This window comes from Callithrix jacchus, chromosome 13 (assembly GCF_049354715.1).
Source record: "Callithrix jacchus isolate 240 chromosome 13, calJac240_pri, whole genome shotgun sequence".
In the NCBI taxonomy this organism is placed as follows: domain Eukaryota; kingdom Metazoa; phylum Chordata; class Mammalia; order Primates; family Cebidae; genus Callithrix; species Callithrix jacchus.
Genome location: NC_133514.1, coordinates 37067705 through 37089692, shown reverse-complemented (window position 1 = coordinate 37089692; position 21988 = coordinate 37067705). Strand labels below are relative to the sequence as shown.

Genomic DNA, 21988 nt, shown 5'->3' with positions numbered 1-21988 from the left:
AAATTGCCCCTTTTTTGCATGGATACGTCCAATTATTCCAGCACTGTTTATGGAAGAGGCTATCCTTACTCCACTGAATTGCCTTTTCAATTTGCTCAGAAAAATCAACTGACTAAATAATATGTATTAGTTTATTTCTGAGCTCTCTATTTCATTCCCTGGGTCAATCTGCCAATCTTCAGATTAATATCACATTGACTAAATTTAAATTCTTGAAGTCAAGTAGTATACGTTCTCTAAGTTTTTTTTTTCTTTAATAGTTTTGGCTGTTCTAGGTACTTTGTTTTCCCATCTGAATTTTAGAATAAGCTTTTCAATTTCTACCCCCCGCCAAAAAACCTGCTGTAATTTTAATTGGTATTGTATTGAATCTATAGATCAATCTGAAAATATTGACATTTTGAAATTGTGAATTCCAGTCCATGGCACATGCTTTATCACATTTTAATTCTTTAATTTTTCTCAGCAATACTTACAGTTTTCAGGGTTTACACCTGGTGCATGTTTTGTCAGCATTATTCTTACTTCATATTTCAATGGTTTTATAAATCATATCACTTTTTAATATTTTTTAGATTCCATAAGTCTTCCTGCCTGCTTTTGATTTTTGGGTGGAATTCATATCATATAAAATTATTTTAAGGTGAACGATTTGGTGCATTTACCATATTTATGATGTGTATAACCATCACCTCTATCTAGTTCTGAAAGATTTTCATGACTCCGAAAGAAAACTCAGTATCAAATAAGCAATTGCTCCCCTTCCTACTCCACCCCCCATGCACTGGAAACCACCATTCTATTTTCTGTTTCTAAGGATTTTCCTCTTCTGGATATTTTATATGGCCCCATGTGATCTTTTACATGGTAACTATTAATATGTGACCTTTTTCATCTGGCTTCTTTCACACAGCATAATATTTTTGTGATTTTCTATGTTGTAACATGTATCAGTACTTCATTCCTTTTTATGACTGAATAATATTCTCTTGTGAATTTCCCAGTGAAGCCACCTGGGCCCATAGATTTGTTTTATCCTTTTTTTTTTTTTTTTTTTTTTTGGGAAGGCATTTAAGACAAATTTATGTTTTTAGTAGGTAGAAGGTTATTCAGGTTGTCTACTTCTTGAGTAAGCTTTGGTAGCTGATGTCTTTCAGTCAATTTGCTCATTGCATTAAAGGTATTGGCTATAAAGTGGTTCATAATAGTCCTTTTATTATCTGTTTAAATATCTGTAAGTGACAACTATAGCAATGTCACTTTTCTCATTTTAGATATCTGTAATTTCTGTATTTTTATTTCATAATCCATCTGACTAAAACTTTTTAAATTTTATTTTCTCAAAGAATCAGCCTTTAGTTTATTTGATTTTATGTATTGCCTTTCTGTTTTTTATTTCATTTATCTTTGCTCCCTGATATTATTTCCTTTCTCCTCCTTACTTTGAGTTTCATTTACACTCTGCTTACTAGTTTGTTTAAGTGAAAGCTATGATCGTTAATTTGAGACCTTTCTTCTACACTAATATAGATGTTTGGTTCTATAAATTTCCCTATAAAAACAGCTTTAGATGCATTCCATAAAATTTGATATGATGTTTTGAACTGATTTTCATTCAGTTCAAAATACTTTTTGATTTTCACTTCCATGTCTTCTCTGATCTCTAGGGTATTTAGAACTGTTTTATTCAGCTTCCAGATTCTGATATCTTCTGTTATTTATTTTTGGTTTAAATCCAGCAAGGTTATACAAGATACTTTGTATTCTTTGAATTCTTTTCAATTCATTTAGAGTTAGTTTATGGGCATTAATAAACTAACTCTATTTGGGTAAATGTTTTATATATACTTCAAAATAACACATATTTTGAGCTGTTTGGTGGATTATTCTATAAATACCAAGTAGGTCACGTTGGCTGATGATGATCACCAGTTCACTGAAGTTCTTTCTGTATTTTCAGTCTATTTCTCCCTATTTTCCATTATAGATATTACATTGAAATATTATACTTCCAAGCTCCCTAATGGTTTCTAGCTTATGTTTTCAAGCCTCCTAATTGTTTCTTTTGCAATGTCTAATCTGTTAATTTTTTTTTTTTAATTTACAGACTTTTAGGGCCACAGCAAAATTGAGCACGAAGTACAGAGAGTTCCAACATCTTCTTCCCTTTCCACTCAGCTTTCTCCACCATCAGTTATCCTCCACCATTGTGGTACATTTGCTATAATTGATAAACCAATATTGACAGTTCATTTTTTACCTAAGTCCATAGTTTACCTCACCCTTAGTGTTTGTACATTCTATGTGTTCTGACAAATTTATAATGGCATGTATCAATCATTATAGTATCAGAGAAAAAGTGTCACTCTTCTAAAACGCCCCTGTATTCTATTGGTACAAAAAGTAGTTACAAAGAATGAATAAGTCCTAGTAGTTAATAGCACAACAAGGTGACTATAGTCAATAATAATTTAATTATACATTTCAAAATAACAAAAGAGTTTAATGAGATCATTTGCAACACAAAAGATAGATGCTTGAGGTCATGGATACCTTATTTACCATGATGGAATTATTATGCATTACATGCCTGTAAAGTATGTCATGAACCCCATAAATATATCCACTTCTATGTTCCCACGAAAATTAAAAATTAAAAAAGAAGAAGGAGAGAAAATTGTTCCTGAAGACTAAGTATGGTTTTCTACTGTGGCTTCCCCATCTGTCCAAAAGATACCGCATATCCTTTCCCCAGCTGTCAATGAAAGTTCAGCTTTCTGCTGTTGGAGCTTCCTTCTTTCACTGCACAATCAGGTTCTATACTGGCTTGTTGTCTACTTTTAAACCTTTATAGTGTGAGTCATTATTCACTGAATATCCAAATTCCAGTGGACATGTCAATTGCTTTGAGATTTCTCATTGAGCTACACTACCTCTCACATGAAGAACTTAAGCAACTCTCTAAGAACATATTCTTTTTTAATCTTCAACTTTATGATAAATTTTTAGCCTTGTTTTATGAAACCTGGAGATTGTCGATAAGCTAGGAGTCATAAAATCAGTTGACAATAGTCTTAGCATATCCTTCATAGATTATATGGCAACTACTGTTCTCTGCATTTTAAGACAAAACACATTGATAGCAGGAAAAGTCTCTTTTGATAACCTGTTTTACATGTAATATTTTACACATAGGGCATTTTTTTGTTTTATCTACAAAAAATGGATAACACAAAAAAATGCCCTATGTGTAAAATATTACATGTAAAACAGGTTATCAAAAATACATAGAAATACTGCCTGGCAAGTAATGCACTTTCAACAAATATTTGTTGAACAAACAAATACATAATTTTGGGGTCACCTAGGTTTGCTAGCATATTACAAAACCTATCAAGGTTTACAAAATTTAGAAGACTCATACAAAGAAATGAGAAATTATCAAAGATGAGAAAAATCTTAAAAGCAACTAAAAAGTAATGGCCTGACTCTTTCTGTATAGCAGATTCACATCAGCACCAATAGATTCTCAAAAATAGTACAATACTATCTCCAAACTGCTGGAAAAACATAATAAAATTGCTTTCAATTGAAATTCTGCACCTTGATTGGTTATCATATAGGAATGGAGAACAAAATAAAAAGTATTTCCTGACAAAAAAAATATTTACACACTTACAAACCCAAGTAAAATAACTTCTAAAAGGATCTATTTCATTTAATAGGAAATAAAATGGAACCAGAAGAAAGCAAGGTGATACAAAAAAAAAATGAGTGTGAATAAAGAATTGGAAATATGTTGGTAGAATTTAAATGAGGATTGGCTATTCGCAATATTACTCATGACCTAGTTGGTTGTATCTCAAAGTGAGAAAAAACTAAAATAGTAGAAGCAATAATATGAGAAATGAGAGTAAATCAGAGTTAAAATATTCCAAAGTATCAACCACGGGACAGAGACTGTGGCTAACTTTAGATTTTTACCTAAAGACTGTTAATCATTTTTTTTTTGAGATGGAGTCTTGCTCTGTTGCCCAGGCTGGACTGCAGTGGTGCAATCTCAGCTCACTACAACCTCCACCTCCTGGGTTCAAGTAATTCTCCTGCCTCAGCCTCCTAAGTAGCTGGGATTACAGGTGCCCACCACCATGCCTGGATAATTTTTTTTTAATTTTAGTAGAGACAGAGTTTTGCTATGTTGGCCAGGCTGGTCTTGAACTCCTGACTTAAGGTGATACATCCGCCTTAGCCTCCCAAAGTGCTGGGATTACAGGTGTGAGCCACCACACCCAGCCAAAACTGTTAAACATTTTAAGGTTCAGCACTGAAAGAATAGACACAAGTTATATGATATCAAGAAGAAGTCAGAAAAAAATGGAAAATAAGAATTTTAAAAGTTTATGAAGGCTGGGCACTGGTAGCTCACATTTGTAATTCCAGAAGTTTGGGAGGCGGAAACAAGCAGTTTGCTTGAGACCAGAAGTTCAAGACCAGTCTAGGCAACATAGTGAGACCCTCATCTCTACAAAATAATACAAAAATTAGCCAGATGTGGTGGTGTGCACCTATAATTCCAGATACTCTAGAGGCTGAGGCAGGAGGGTCACTTGAGCTTGGGAGGTAGAAGCTACAGTGAGCTATGACTGTGCCAGTGCACTGCAGCCTGGGCAACAGAATGAGACTGTCTTGGAAAGAAAAGAAAAAAAATGAATAACATTTGGACATAAATAATCTCAAAGAACAACTTTAGACAAAGTCATTGTGAGGCCATGACAAAGTGAGACAAAACAAAACCACTGCACAGTATTATCTAAGCACAGTCACTGTCACTTAGCAAACCACAAAATACCAAACACCTCCCTCTCCTAGCAAATATGAGTGAATGTTATCGTTTTTTAGATGTTTTAGATGTTTTTTAGCTTTCGTATCACTCTAGCCCGTATCCCTTTAGCGATTTGTTAAGACACTCAGTTATAGAATTGTCCCCAGTTTCTAACAGCACTAAATCCAGCATAAACCTCTCTTTTCTTAGACTGTCCTCCAAATCACCCAGCTAAAGCCCAAATTACCCAACTAAAGCTCAAATTTGATATGTCACTTATAACATCCTCCTACCAAGATGCTCTGTCAATCACCAGTGTGTATAATCGCCTATGATGTGATGAGTAATAAATTCAACTTGTTCAGCTCTAAGTGCACAGACATCTATAATCACAATCAAATTACAATGGCATTTTAGTTCACTGTTCTCACCTATTTGTGCTTAAATGTTTAAATAGCCCTACCGATAGTTCCAAAACAACCCAAAAGAGTCCTGTTGACATTTTTCATTCCTTTATTTTTTATTTCTACTTTTTGCTCTCTGAATTTCTGCTTCTATATTTTTCATTTATTTTAGGTACAGAATATTGTAGTAAGAAATCATATCTTTCCACTACTGAGTTTTCTCTTTCAGAAATATGATATATCTCCCCATTTATACACATCATGGCTTATGGGTTTTTTTGCAGTTTTATTCATACAGATAATGTGTATGACTTGTCTGATTTATTTCTAAGTAATATATAAGAACCTATTCCTTGATGTATATAAAATAAGATTTTTTACATAGGTATCCGTGTATATCCATGTATATTTCTTTATGTCATTTTTGTAGTTTTATAAATTTACTCCTATTTATTTATATATTTTGTGCTATTACATATCACCATTATACTTTTTGTTTTCTAAATCACTATTCTCTATTTTTAACTGTAAATTCTCTGTTATATTTTCTTGATCTCTTTTTGGAATTTAGAATAAAATGATTGGTTCATTTATTTTTAATAAATATTTTAGAATATGGATTTTCTTTTAAGCATAGATTTGAATATATGTTGTAAGTGATCATACTGAATATAGAGTTCTCATTGTCCTTAATTCCTAAATTATATGAGGTTGCAACTATTATATTTTATTTTAGTTATTTAGAAATATTTATTTTTTTCAGTTTAATAAAGCTTTGTCACTTTAATTTTTTGTAATCAATCTAGATTTTTAAAACAGGATGTTTTGAGAATCTTACTGTTATAACAATTGAAAGTTCCTACGTTCCTCCTCTCTTTCCCTTTTAAACAATTTTCCATGAATGCTTAAAAGGCAATATATTGTCCAGAGGATACAATTATATGTAGGTAAATCCTTTATACACAACCTTCATATACACATATCTTTATGAATAAGCTTTTCTCTATATATTACACTGTACAGTACCTGTACTATATTTGTCCTCATTATTGCATCATTAGAGTATGATGCAATGCCAGGCATACTCAAGAGATATTTGCAGCTGAATAATTAGTCATTACTTTCATTTATTCTTTTCCCGTAAATGATCTGTCAAACAATAAAAGATGTCTTAAAAACTCCCCACGACTATTGTTCTGTCAAATTTTCCCGATATGTTTAAAAACATTCAGCTACGTTTACATTCTATATTATTTGGTGTATCAAGGTTCATAACTGTTATATCATCATTGTAGATTTTTCTATCAAAATAAAATTACCATCTCTGTCCATTTATTGCTTTCTGGAATTGATTTCTATTTTGATGCATGTGGCAGCTCCAGTGTTCTTTTGTATTGCTTGATACATCTTTGTCCCATTTTTTACCTTTTTATTGAAATGCATTTACAGTGTGTTTCTTGTAAAGACTATGTAAATTCTATGTTTTAATTAATATGAGCCTATGGCCTCTAAATTGTGGTATGTCATAAATTTTTTTAGGCTTTTGATTTTTATGCTCTCTTCTGTTTCTTTTACTATAGTCTTTTATAAATGTCCTTTGTTTGCTTTTTCTATTTCCCATATTAAATTTAAAAATATATATGGTGTCTTAATAGGACACATTTGCAAACATTTAGAATTACAAACATTCTCAATAGATCAGTGTATCACAGAAAATCATATACTGTTTTCCACATATACAAAATTAGGAAAAAAGCATGCTTTTATTCTCCCTGCACCCCTCTGCACCAATTCCCTACACACATTTCTTTTCTTTATCTGAGACTGTAGACCAGAATATAGGTACTCATACTGTACACATTATACATCTTCTTTGTTAGGAATTATTCTTTATATTTCAATTTTTATTTCATTTATATTTATAGGTCTCTAGTGTTACTTCTATGTTTAACTAGTTTCAAGGTTTACTTCAGCTTTTATACCACAATTTTCCCATATTTGAGTTCTTTGTTTTCATTTATCACTAAGTTACACAAGAAGACATGTTTAAATATCTTTCTTTACAGGAAAATAAATATATTTAATACTTTCTGATCATGTTTATATGACAGTTATTTCCTCTTACTTTCAGGTGAACTCTAACTGGATTATCTTCTGATGCTCAGGCTTTCAGAGTAATCACTGTTCCTTTATACTTACTTTTTTCCCTCATACCTGTATGAACGCAGAAGTTTAATTTCTCTGGTCTAGAGAGAGGCCTCATTTGCTTTAGAACTGATCTGTCCAAAAACCAAAAATGATGACAAGGATGTCTTTTATCTTCACTGTCCATGACAGTAGCTATAGTAGCAACAAACCACATGTGGCTACTGAATACTTGAAATGTGGCTACTATTAATTAATTGTATTTAATCAATTACTTAAATAACTACATATGGGTAACCATATTGAGTAGTACAGCTCTAGAATGTTCCAGAGTCATGTGAGAAAAGTGGAGCTCTGTTTTGTCTTCTTTCATTTCCAACCAACCCCTCCCCTACTTTAGAAACTGGATTTTCCTCCATTTTTTCTTTTCTCTTGGAGTGCAGATCTGAAATCTCATTGCTTTCAGCTACTTTTCCTTTTTCATACTTTTTCTAGCGGTCTGTGCTCCATCTCCTTGGATCACCAATTTGGAATTCCACTTTGGTCTCATTCTTTTTTTCTTCTCCTCTTTCCTAGTTGCCTCTCAGACTATATATCTAGAACTATTATTTTCACCACCATTATAATTCACTGTCACAGGAGTGAAAGAAAAGTATTGTAGTTTTGCTTCGTGGTTTTGCTTCACCCAGGAATTCTACTTGATGGAAGGATTGTCTTTTGTTTGTTTGTTTGTTTAGATGAGATAAATTAAGCTTAGGAGGCTTAGATACAAAACTAGGAGAGAATCTTCCTCTTTGTATGATGTTTCATTGTTTTTTTCCTATGCTTTTCTCACTCTCACTCCTTGGTGTTTTTTTATCCTTTCCAAAGAGACTGAGCTATGAGACAACTGCAACTCACCTCCAGTCCTTGACTGTTCTGGTTCCTGCATTCTTCACTCTGCCAGCTTGAGTGTCTCACCATACCTTCTTCCCAATTTTGGCTACTCCAGCAGATGTTGCCATTTCTCTTGTTCTTTTTATAGCCACTTTTATACTTCCAGTGTGTTGGAAGACAAATCAGCACTTTCGCCCACAGCCTCAAGGCAGTTGTTGTTGTTGTTGTTGTTGTTGATGATGTTGTTTTGGCAAAATGGAGGCAGTTTGGTTGGACTGGGAGACAATAGAAAGTACAGGAATCTATACTTTTAGATGCATTCCAGACATCAGGTTCACTTTAGGTCAGGAGTGAGGTTGGAGGCCTTTAAGCAAGTCTAAAATTACCTAGAGGACTAATAGTTTTGTGACTTCCAAGACCTACCTTTCCATCTATTATTCTGCTATTCGTCTGCCTCTATATTTCCTAGCTTAATGGCACCTACTGATATAGGAATTAAGAAGAAATCACTTAGGCAGCTAGTAGGGACATGGGAGTGATCAGTAAGGGTTTTCTTTTTAATTGAAAGCAGCCCCAAATCATTTTCTAACCAAGAGCAGCCTGTAAAGTCAAGCTGCAGACAGATAAGCAAGCTGAGACCTTGCATGGGTGAATACAGGCAGAAACTAAAGACTAAACATGTTCAAGATGGAGGATCCATCTTCCCTTCTCTGCCAGCCACGTGTTCAGTAAGGAGCAGACAATATGGCACCATCCAAGGAGAATTATTTGCATAATTAGATGATGGTAGGGCTACCAGCCTTCCCAGTGCTAGGTAAACATCACACCTGATTGAACCAATCTGTGACCCCTATGCAAATCAGACATGCCTCCTCAAGCTGCACTATCAAATCATGTGCAGATGCTGCCTGCCAATCTTTTCTTCTTGGAGACACTTCTCTCTATAGAGAGAGCTGTTTTTCTTTCTCTTCTCTTCTGCATGTTAAACCTCGCTTCCTAAACTCATGTGTGTCCATGTCCTAGAATTTCCTGGCACAAGATTGCAAACTCCAGGGCATATACCCCAGAAAACGTAGCTGCTTCACTACTACCAAGTGACCTCTATCAAGGAATTCACTAATTTGAAGCCCCTTTCAGTTTCTGCTGCCTGGCTCATTGCAGAAATTCTGGGAACTAATGAATTGATCTATAGCCCCTGGTACGCCATCCCAGTACTGGTTTCCATCGTGGGGAGCCAGTATCTGTCCTTGAAGCTGTGACCATGCCTGCAAGGTGAGAGGATCAATGCTGTCTGTGACATCACTAGCACTCCCAGCTTTCTTTTACCAGAATTCTGATTTGTCTCCACCATAAAATCATCTTTCCTATGCTTATTTCTGGTTAATTGAAAACAAAAAATTTCCACTTACCTTTCTATTCTTTATGGTTCTGGGCACTCAGGAGGGCACCTAGAAGTCCTCAGATTTGCTGTGACTAAAGCCGTTTGGTCTCTCTGGATAACTGGTTCAGAAGGTAAAAACACTCCTCGGTGCAGAATCTTCTTTTTTTTTTGAGACTTAGTTTCACTCTTGTTGCCCAGGCTTGAGTGCAATGGAGCAATCTCGGCTCACTGCAACCTCTGCTTCCCAGGTTCAAGCAATTTTCCCACCTCAGCCTCCCAAATTGCTAGGATTACAGGAGCCCACCACTATGCCTGGCTAATTTTTGTATATTTAGTAGAGGTGGAGTTTCATCGTGTTGGTCAGGCTGGTCTCAAACTCCTGACCTCAGGTAATCCACCTGCCTCAGCATCCCAAATGGGCAGGGGCAGAGTCTTCTATGCCTTCTGAGGTGGTTCTCTCCCCTCCTCTAGCAGAGAACAGAAAGCAGTCAGACACTCTCTGTGTGAGATCATCAAGTAAAGGACCTCATTAGCTCTACATTCTTGCTGATTGGTCTGCAAACCAAGAAGGGGCGGGGCCTGAGGGGAGGGACATTCAAATTCCAGGAAGTCTTTTCAAGTTAGGTCTTCCCCTCCGTTTTCCTACTTTGCCTCTTTACTTTTCCTGTCTTCCTCTTCTCCCCTTCCTCCTCCTTTCCTGAGTCCCCCTCAATTCTTAATAGAAACCAGTATCCAGATAGCTCACTAGGGGTTGAAGAGCTTGTTGGTAGATTGAAAAGTAAATGCAAAGGAGGAAAATGGAAGAATCTGGTGGTAACAGCAGGTGAGCTTGTCTGGGAGAGAAAAAACTGGGAGTGGGGGTGGAAGATGCTGATTGCCTTGACCTTTTTATGTTCAATACTTTTACAAGGATATGTTTACCTGCATATCTCATTTTGTTAATTTTGCTTGGTAGCTACTGTAGAGGATACCTACAGTAGCTACCAGAAGGTTTGATTTGAGTCTATAAAACAAACTCATAATGGATTAATAGAGTAAAGAAAGCAGCAGTCAGATTTTATTAATGTGCTTACAGGTACAAGAATCATACAAACATGAACAATTCAAAGAGATGGCCAGATGGTTTATTTCTCTTTTTTCTTTCTCGAGGCAGATTCTTGCTCTGTCACCCAGGCTGGAGTACAGTAGCATGATCTTGGCTCACTGCAACCTCAACCTCCCAGGTTCAAGTGGTTCTCCTGCCTCAGCCTCTTGAGCAGCTGGGATTATAGCTGCCCGCCACTGCACCTGGCTAATTTTTATATTTTTAGTAAAGACAGGGTTTCACCATGTTGGCCAGGCTGGTGTCAAACTCCTGACCTCGTGATCTGCCATCCTCAGCTTCCTAAAGTGCTGGGATTACAGGCGTGAGGCACGGCACCCAGGCTGGTTGATGTTTTTATACCATCTTGAGATACGGAAAGAATGGGGGCTTAGAGATTGGCAAAATAGATTAAGGTGGCAAGGCAGGTTATAGGAGGCAGAGAAGAGGAGAAAAGGCTTGGGGCAAAGGCTGTGGTGTTAGGCAGATAAAATCTCACAAGTAGTGCCCTTAGAAGAAACAGGTGGTAAATGTTTCTCTGTCAGACCTTTAAAGGTGTCAGACTCTTTGTTAATCTTTACTAGATCCAGACAAAGGGGAGGCTGAGAGAAAGCCTGTTTGCATCTGTTGTTGATTCCACTTTATTTCCTCTACAGATGCAAATCTCCTCCACAAAAGACAGCTTTTCAGGGTTATTCTTTTTGCAGGCCCTTTGAACAGCCACCTTGAAGGAAGTCAAAGAAGTATATTTTGGGGGTAAAATTATGTTGGTTTCCTTAACTATTTTGATTTTCAGTTTTACATCTCTTTTGAACTTCAGAAAATTGACTTTGATTATGCCTTTATTTTATTTCTTCTCTTTGAGATATTCTGTTATCTCTTATTGAACATCAGCTATCTTCATCTTTGATCGCCAATCTCTGTCTTCCATATGTGCACGCTCTTACTATTTCTGCTCTCTCCGCATTCTGGAAGAATATCTTCTGGATGTCATCCACAATTCAATGTAACCCAGTGCTGATTCTGCTCTTTATTACAATTAATACTCATTTAATTATCGTATTGTGTTTTTACTTACCGTGCAGTCTTGCTGTATCTCTTTTAGTTCTTTTTTATTTCTGCCTTTCACCCAGAATTTTTTAAATTTCAGTTTTCTGGGTTTTTTTGTTTGTTTGTTTTATCAGTTCTCATCTCTTATTTTAAAGTGTGGGGCCCATATAGGCTTTTGGCCTTCTCAAGATTTGCTGAAAAATTACTGACATTAGGCAGATTGATTAATAGGAGGAAAGGGCATATAAATTTATTTAATTTGTATACCCGGGAGCCTTCAGGATAAAGACCCAACTCAAGAATCAATTACAGAAGCTTATATACTATCTTGAGAGTATACAAAGAATGAGGACTCAGGGCATGCCTGGAAGTAGGTTGTAGCAGCAAGAAAGGTTATGGGAGGGAGAACGGAAGGGACTTGGCAGGCAGAGGTGGCCTTGCTACAGAGGAAGCCTCTTTAGAGAGAATAGATGGTAAATGCTTCCTTTTAGACTTTTAAAAATGTCAGACTCTGAAACTCTTCTAGATCCAGGAAACGTACAGAAAGCCTGACTACACTAATGGAGATTCTCTACAAATGCAAATCTCCCCTACAAAAGACAGCTTTCCAGTGTCACTTCTCTGTTGGCTCTGTGGCAGCCATTTAAAAATATGTGAAGTACATATCTTTGGGGGTAAAATATTTTGATTTCATTCAGAGATCTGTTTTTATGAATTTTCTTGAGAGTATAAACCACATCCTGTATGAAATTTACTTATGTATCCAGTTATAGATCATATTTAGAAACACTTAGCTTCTGCTGCTTTAGTTCTCACGTATATTCCTGAATATGTCTACATACTCCATCTTTTTTGTGTTTTCTTCCTTCCTGCATTGTTTCCCTCCTTCTTTAGGAAAGGCAGATCCCTAGATCCCTTCACCTAAGTGAGGAAGTAGATTCTGGTTGATTCTCCTTATTGATTGCTTCCAGACTCCTCTTACAATAGGTTGCTAGAAGGAGTGCTAAATAAGGTAACGTGAAGGGAAAAGAAATCTCCAGACCCCAAAGCCACTAAGCCAGGGGGAAAGTCAAGCTGAGAACTATGTCAGGCAAACCTGCCTCCCATTTTATTCCTAAATAAGATAGCTACAAAGATTTAAAAAGCAACATACCTCCCGATAATTTGTCCAGAAGAATGTTTCTTGTGGGCTTCAAGACCTTCACTGTAAAGCAGTTCTGTTGAATTTCACCCTGGCAACATAAACAAATAGCTTATCTTCACAGGTGCAGGACAGAAAGTCATCCCTCTGCTCACCTGAGACAAATGCATATATGATTACTTTATCTGCCCAATTGTTTATGTAAAAATGCAGATACACTGAGCCAGGCTAAATTCCTATTCAGTAAAAGACTGATCAAGAACTCAGAAAAATGCAACCTTTTGTTTCTTACCTACCTATAACCTGGCAGCCGACCCCCACCTTCGAATTATTATTCCACCTTTCTGGACTGAACCAGTGTACATCTTACACATGTTGATTGATGTCTCGTGACTCCCTAAAATATACACAAGAAAACTGTACCCCAACTATCTTGGGCACATGTCATCAGGACCTCCTGAAGCTGTCACAAGTGTGTCCTTAACCTTAGAAAAATAAACATTCTAAATTGACTGAGACCTGTCTCAGATATTTGGATTCACGGTACACACACTCAAACCCAATTATAGGCTTTTATTTGAATGGCTGGTCTTTTCTGCTTCTTGGTTACCTTCCTCTTAGGAGCAGAGTTTATTCTGTACAATATGAAGCAGTCTGTGGTTCCCACTTATCACAAATGATAAGTGAAAAATATGACTCCCCATCTGCAATTCTCCTGTAAGCTTCAGCCCTTTCCCTTTAAAAACTTGAGACCTAACTTGCAAACCACTAACCTCTTTCCATTATAGCTGTCAATTATATTTCATATTTGAAAGTGTTGTATAGAATCATGTCAAAAGAGGGGAAAGAGGAGTGTTAAACTAACTGCTCAGTAGAAGTTAGTTTTCTTCCCTTTGAAAACTTAAGACCTTGCTCTCTGATCTTGTATATACAAGGATTTGATGGATTCAACACCATGTCAACTTTTCTCCATGTGGCCTTGTCATTCTGCCTCAGTGCTTCAACTGAGCTATGGTACATGGAAATTCCTTATTAAATATGGCACATCCCAGAGTCAAGAACATAGATTAGTATTTTGTACTTTTGAAAATTTGCATACTTTGCTGTAGTTTCTCAGTTTAAGATGACATTGGGTGGGAGGCAAATTAGACAATTGTAACTTTACTACACATAGTGGTCCAAGTCTGGTCAAGCAAATGCATATATTTGCACAGACTATCTTTGCCCTAGAAACACACCTCTTCCTTCACGGGAAAGTGGGCCCATATTTACCATCATAGGTGATAATTGAGTGCTTCCTCAGCAACCCTCAGGAACTCAATTATGGGTTCATTGTTTAACTAAAACCTTTTTATTTCCAGGTGATTTATCTCATTCCATCTCCTTTTTACCTCCCTAGTATTTTCCATGTCTGTTTTATCAAACAGTGAGGGAAATCTAACATGGTGGACTTCATTTTGCTGCTAACCTCAGAAGCTAACTGCCTTTGCTTTTCCTGCACATAGCCCATGCTAACTATGGAAGAAATTTAGTTTCTAGTTTCACTTAAAGCAGGGATGATAATAGTCGCTTCCCAAAACAAATCCATAAAAAGATTACGAGGGTATACTCACAAGTGACAATGTTATGCTAAAGATTTATAAAAGCATTGTCCCCCGACCAAGGACAAAGAAATTCTGCCACCCAGTCAGATTCCCACTAATGCTCAGAGGTCTGTGGTCACCAGTCACCTCCTGACCTCAAACCCTTTTTTGTTCTTTCTTCCCCAATATAAAAAGAAGTTTGAGATTCATGCCTTTTAAGATGGTTCTTTGGAATGGTAGTCCACCTTCTTCTTGGTTTACTGGCTCTCTGAAATAAAGTCACTTTTCCTGCTGCAACACAATAAGTCTGTCAATTCACTAACTGTCACCAGTGATCACTAAGAGCTGAGAACTCGGCTATAACAGCAATCATTCTTTCATTTGGCCAGCAACATGTTACTAGGCTCTGTGTTGGGCACTGGAGATGTGAGGATGAGTAATGCATAGTTTTTGTGCTCATAGAACACATAGTTTAATGAGAAGAAAGCTAGTAAACAAGTAAACAAATATTTATAAAAGTTGCATTGCTCATTATGAAGAATAAACTGTGAGCTTTGGTAGGGAATGCAGAGGGGATTAATTGAAATAAGGTGGCTGCAGACTCCTGTGTTTTAATTGAAAAGAAGCCGATTTTATAACATGGTGTGAGGATGATAGTTGATGTCCTAGGGAGAATTACACGTGGAAAGTCTCTGAGGTAGGAATCAGGAGAGCGATTGGAGGACAGTGGGAAGGGAGTCTGAGCATGAGACATGGAGAGGTAGGCTTGGAACAAAACATGCAGATTTTGAAGGTAAGGAAAATGGAATAAATTCTAAATATGGCGTGAAGCCATTACAAAATTTTAAATAAGGAATAACAGGACATTTTATTATTTTTTTTTCGAGATGGAGTTTCACTGTTGTTACCCAGATTGGAGTGCAATGGCACGATCTCAGCTCACTGCAACCTCTACCTTCTGGGTTCAAGCAATTCTCCTGCCTCAGCCTCCTGAGTAGCTGGGACTACCGGCACGCACCACCATGCCCAGCTAATTTTTGGATTTTTAGTAGAGACGGGGTTTCACCTTGTTGACCAGGATGGTCTCGTTCTCTTGACCTCATGATCCACCCACCTCAGCCTCCCAAAGTGCTGGGATTATAGGCGTGAGCCACTGCACCCAGCTCAACAGAACATTTTAAATAGGGAATAGTATATTTCAAAAATGTGATTCTGGAATGGGAAATGGAGAAAGAGTGGAAGCAGGAAGGCCCTTCAGGTTATTACAATACCCACACCAAAACTGGACACATTTGAAATGTATTTCACAGGTAGGATTGAGAGTTTGGATATAGGTTACACAGTACAAGAAGCAATCAGGGGTACCTTAGCATTCTTGCTTGAGAAACTGAGTGAATGACAATATCTTGTATTAAAATGTGGAAGATTGAGAGAGCAACATTTTTTTGTTTGTATTTTTGAGATGAGGTTTCACTGTCTCCCAGGCTGGAGGGGAGTGGCTGCTCACAGATATTAACATAGTACATTGCAACCTCAAACTCTAGGACTGAAGTGATTCTCCTGCCTCAGCTTCCAGAGTAGCTAGAACTACAGGCATATACCCAACTAGAGGGGAACAGTTTTGTAGGAGAAAGAGAAATCAAGAGTTTGTGTTTGGACATGATGATATGGACAGGAGGCAGGAAAATACTGGATAGAAGAGGGTAGGTCCCTGGCAATGACTCCAGCCTCAAGCCTGGACCCATGGCCCTAAATGAGAACATGTGTTCCTGTTTTCCCTCCCAAATGTTGCCTTTTCCAAAACCACACTGGCCCAGCATGCACCCCACCCTGTACTCATAAAAATCCTAAGCTCCACTGGTGGAAGAGCAGAGTGGCATGGCAGAGAAGAAGAAAAGAGAACTGTCTGAAGTCAATAAGAGAAGAGGCAGCTGGACATTGGAGACTATAGTCAGAGAGGAGTTCAGCCAGGAATGGTCAGAGAGGAGTTTGACTAGGGACAGCTGAACTTCAAGGGAAGATTATCTTCCCACTCCATCCCCTTTCCAGCTCCCCATCCTGCTGAGAGTCACTTCCATTGCTCAAAAAATTTCCACATTTACTATCCTTGAAGTCCATGTGGCCTGATTCCTCTTGGATACCAGACAAGAATTTGCGATACACTGGCTGTGACAATCCAAAAAGGTTGTCATACTGACTTTCAACTGAGCTGGTTTATATTTAGGTGTCCATGAGTGGCAAATGCTAAAAGAGCATTGTTTGTAATGCACGTGGTCTAGGCTCCAGAGGTTGCAGGCAACCTCTAGACACTGATGCAGTCTGGTACAGGGTTTGTTCATGCTGGCACCCAAAGGCACTCACCCAGCTCCTGCACCCACTCACCTCCTAAAAGGGGGTTGAATAAACAAGGCACTGTATAGTGAGCAAAAAAACCTAGACCAAACCCCTCGTATTTTGGTAACAAGTTGAGAAAGAATGGGATCAAGAACACAAAGAAGGAATTGGATTTTGATAACTGGAAGGAACCTTTAGCTATTGTAGTAGGAAGAACAAAAAGAAAGAATAGATGCAGGTGGCCAAGCATGGTGGCTCATGCCTATAATCTCAGCACTTCGGGAGGCCGAGGTGGGTGGATTGCTTGAGTCTAGTAGTTTGAGATCAGCCTGGGCAACATGGAAAAAACCCTGTATCTACCAAAATTACAAAAAAATTAGTGGGTTGTGATGGTACATGACTGGGGGTTCCAGCTATTCTGGAGGCTGAAGTGGGAGGATTGCTTGAACCTGGGAGGTGGAGGTTGCAGTAAGCCAAGATCACACCACTGTACTCTTCTGGGCAGCAGAGTGAGACCCTGTCTAAGAAAACAAAAACAAAAAAGATTAGATGCAGGTACGTATAGTCTTAGAGAATGTTGGGAAAAGCAGCAAGGGAGAAAGGACTTACAGAGTGCCTACATAAATTGGTTATGAGTAACATATAAACAGGGAACAAGAGACTGAGGAAGGCCACAGGAGGCCTCTGAGGAGGAAGGCCTGTCCATGCCTCATGTTCCAGTGCAGGGTGACCTCGGCTCTGTTACCATAAACATTGTGCTCAAGGATGTAAAACCGCTTTGTAGCACTGTGATGTAGCCAGACTTGTAGGCTCCTTGTAAGGCTCACATTCCATCAGCTGCACATAGATAACAGGCTAAAGATACCACATGTTCTTGTTTTGTGAAACTCCCAGAATGCCACTGTTATTAATCCTTAGGATGACATACCACTTCTGGCTCACTGATTCACTCCACCCCTACCCTATAGATCAAAGTGATTGTAATCAAGAAATAGTGTGGATGATCAGAGCTCAGGGCCTTCACTGCCTCCTCCAGAGTAATGTCATAGCCTCCCAGTCCCACTGTCTCTCTTAATTTGTCTTTTTCTCATTCCTTTGTCACCACTGAACTTGGGGTACCCACGGGTGATGTAGGGCTGGCTCCCTACATTCTGGTGCCCAATGTGGGGCTCATGGACCCCTGCATTCTGGCACCCAATTTGTGGGGCTCATAAATCCCTACATTCTGGCAGCCAATGTGTAGAGCTAGTGGATTCCCTACAGAGAACAATTTAGGATTTTACCAACCCCTTCTTTTCTGTTAGCAATTGGAGTAAAGACTCCATCACATACTCAGATCAGTCATCAGAAGGACAACCATATCCTACTTAGGTAGAAATGAAATGACAAAGTCAAATGAAGACTAAAGCAGCCAGATTTCTCTTTGTTACCTGAGTAACCTTAGATTCCAAACTCTAACTTTTTAGCTGCTTTCTGGAAGTCAGCTGCCAGACTTTGGATAATAGTGCAGCTGTGGTAATAAAGATAGCTTCATTTCAACATTCGAAATAGCCTTGCCTGGATTTACCCAATATGTTATGCCTGTTGCTTTGAATCTTTTCTTATCAGTATTACAAAAATTCATTTTGTTTTAGTGGTAAGAATTTGAAGTTGTCACTCTTGTTTTAAAACTAAAAACAGGGAAGTTCACATACAGACTGGGAGAGGAATATCCAATATCTTTTGAAAACTGAACCACTACATTGCAATGCTGAATACAAGAAAAACATGGCTTGGAAACCATTTTTTGGTATACTTGATTTTTTTTTTACATTGTCTTCAGTGCAGTGCCCTGGGATTTTGAGCCTGGCAGGTCTAGCTCGCTGCCGCTGACAACTTATAGATACGTCTGACAACAAACAGCCCACTAGTCACCAGCTTACAGTAATATTTATGGACACCTTTGAACACAATCACACAGACATACAGAAGAAGGAAAAGCAATGGCAACTATTAAATAACACTTGCCTTATTTTTTATATTTCGTAGATGTGAAGCCAAGGGTTAAATGAACACGTTAAGAGGGAGAAATGCCTACTCTTAGGATGGAGTGAATTGTGTTATAGTTAAGGAAAATTTCAAGAAATATCACCCAGTGGAAGATTTTCTCTTCCCAAAATGAAGCATCACTTTAATTTTCCACCTACATATGTCAATTTAATTATAAAACAGATTTTATAAATCAGAAGTAATAATGGGGTACTGGGTAAGTGGGAGTGGGTGTGTGTGTGCATGCGTGTGTAATTTTTAAATATTCTATGTGCACATTTTGCACTCCAGAGAATTAATCAAACTGTCAAGTCCAGGACCAAAAACTGAAAAGCACACACAGTGGTATGTCATGGTAACTTAGCAACCAGAGCTGAAGAGGTTAAGACAGAAATTGCTGTCATTTCCTTATATTTAAGAATCTCTACCTTATACTTTCCCTGTTCCCTTCCCCTGCCACACACATTCTGATTCTTCCAGGTGGTAGTTTACTGAATCATATCTTTTATATATTTTAATGATCTTGTGCATGACAATTTCTATTTGTGGAGGATAATAGGAATCATCTACTGAGTACTGAATTTCAGAACATCTGTGAAGATGTTATTGATTAAGACTCTAAGTCTTTTGTACATAGCACAGGTGTTACCAACTGGACTCATCATTTCCCATCAGATTATGAAACACATAGGTGATGAACAACTGCTCTATATAAGTCCAGCATCAGAGTGGCATAGCTGGTTCCATGGCAGATCTGTTCTGGTACTAAAGGACAGTTGCTTCTGTTGCAATTACTGCAGGATCTTTATAAGGCAGGGGGAGGGTTAGTCCTCTAAGTCAAAGAAATGCTGCCTTAAAATATATAAAGGGAATCTATAAAGAAGCTCTTTATCTTGAGGCTTGAGCAAAAAAGCAAAAACAAAGTATTTATAAACAAAGGGGGAAAACAGTATTAGGGTACACAACATGCTGATATATTTAACAATGTGCATAATGTCCTCAATGGCTGTGAATTAGTAAGAGTCTGAAATGTGTATCCCATCCCTTCCAATCTCATCAGTGTTTGCCTGTCACACTGAGCATCATGTTTATTTGAGAGTAGCAATGGGAAAAGGTGGAGTGGCCCCAACTGCCTAATTTCCCTTCTTCCATGCTGACCCAAGGACTGGTTGCTTATAAGATCGTGTGTTTCCTTTAAGATATATGTGGATGGTGACCCATTCAAGACTACAAATCCCTCTTGACTATAATTTGATTGGGTCAGATTTTGTGCTAGACCTTTAACAACAACAAATAAAAGGTCGAAAACTCAAGGTACTATGTGAAAAAGAAAAATGTAATTTTGCCACCTACAATAGTTCCATCTTATGACTAAGTCTCAGTTCTCTTCACATTCCTGGTCCTGCTCTGATACATCCAAAATAGTGCCAGCCTCACTGGCCCATCTTCTTCAAGACTGCTAAACTTGAAAGAAGACAAATGATCCCATGAAACTGGTGTTTATGATTTCTTTCAATAAACATAGAAGCTGACCTTCCTAGTGATAAAACTTAAGAAACTTTAATTAGCCTTCTCTGAGTTTCCTTCTCAGAAATCTGACCATCATGCCTCCTTCAAGGAACTGAAATTTACTGGATCACCATATCTGAACAATGAGAAGCCAGACCCCTCACCCATCATGGCTGCCTAATGAACCACCTGCTTATTATTAACCAGCTCCACTCTTTAGTTCCTATTTTCCTACATGTAACTGCATTTCTTTCCTGCTATATAAATCTCTAAATCTTACCAGTTGAGGAGATGGACTTGAGACTGATCTCCTATCTCCTCAGCTGTAGCACCCGAATAAAGCCTTCTTCCCTGGCAATACTTATTGTCTCCATGATTGGCTTTCTAGACTGCAAGCAATGAGACCTAGATCTTATCTTCCACCACTTGTTATCTTCCATAATCCAGGAGCATGTACCTTATGGAAGAGAATCCTCTGGAGCATAGGAAGAAAGTATTAAAATTCTCTATGATACTCTGATGGTACTAAGTGATTGTCTAGAAGAAAAAAATGCTAGTTTTGCCCCACAGATGAATTAACAGTGGCATCCTCATTCACTTTTAGGGTGCGGCTATAGTGTGCAATTTATACTTGCTCAGTTAAGTGGATACATTTTATTGTCCAAATTTAATGAAACTGACCCTCAAAGATGTACATCTAGCTTCCTGAATAAAAACATCACTGATTGAAGATAATCATGCAAGTATAATGGAACAAAAACAGCTTTATAGGGATAACAATCTGCCTTTCCAGCATATTCTCTTGGTAAGTTTTACAAGGACAAAAAGGCAATGGAGTGAGACTTATAAGAAGTTACTACAATTTAAAAAAAAATTGTCAAGCAAGTCTTTTAGAATGTGTTTTTATATTCAGCATCAATAAATGCCATCTGGTTGTGCTCCATAATGAACTCAAGCCCAAGTAAATGTAGTTTCTTATTATGTAATCTAATCCCAGTATTGTATGATCATAAGCTGTAAATAAATATTTATGCATTTATTGGGGTACGTACTCAAAAAATTTAATGGCATGGGTCAGATATGCTTAGCATTCTGTTTATTTCTTTGACCAGAACAAATTATGTATCAAATCCTGAGGACAGTCTCTTGATTGTAATGAGAAAAAATATTTTATTAATGTCTCATAAGTTGTTACCTCTTCCTAAACTTGGAATATACATTTTCTGTATGGCCTTTTCCTATTTTCACTTAAAAAGGCTGTTAGCCCCGTCTCCCCTCTGCTGTGACAACCAAAAATTTATTCAAATATATTGGAGGAGGCAAAATCACTCCAGGTTTAGAGCCACTGTTTTAAAGACTAAAAAGTAAAATAACAGGTTGCTATAGTAGGAAATATTGGGGGAGAAAGATTTAGATAGGGCTGTTTGAAAAAGCCACTCTGAGGAGCAGACATGTGAGCTGACACCTGAGGAATGTCAAGAAGGCAGCCCATCAATGTGGGTGTGGAAGAATCTTGTAGGTTTCAGAAATACTGTAGCAAGCTGGAAGGCCCTGGGCCTTGAGCTTAATGGACTCCAGGAATTGAAATAAGGTCAGAGTTTCTGGAGTACCATGGAAAGATATTAGATTTACGA

General features: G+C 37.7%; 2 long non-coding RNA genes across 16 annotated transcripts in view; one reads left to right on the top strand and one right to left on the bottom strand.

Annotated features, from left to right (window-relative positions):
• The window catches only part of LOC118146787 (uncharacterized), a 116327-nt gene extending 106230 nt beyond the window's left edge, over positions 1 to 10097 (bottom strand). For all 14 annotated transcript variants that reach the window (XR_013525290.1, XR_013525289.1, XR_004732769.3 and 11 more), the window contains exon 1: positions 9657 to 10097. This is a non-coding gene — a long non-coding RNA (uncharacterized LOC118146787). The remainder of the gene's footprint in view (positions 1 to 9656) is intronic.
• A 126-nt stretch (positions 10098 to 10223) lies between these two features.
• The window catches only part of LOC144578855 (uncharacterized), a 144323-nt gene continuing 132558 nt past the window's right edge, over positions 10224 to 21988 (top strand). For both annotated transcript variants that reach the window (XR_013525295.1, XR_013525294.1), the window contains exon 1: positions 10224 to 10451. This is a non-coding gene — a long non-coding RNA (uncharacterized LOC144578855). The remainder of the gene's footprint in view (positions 10452 to 21988) is intronic.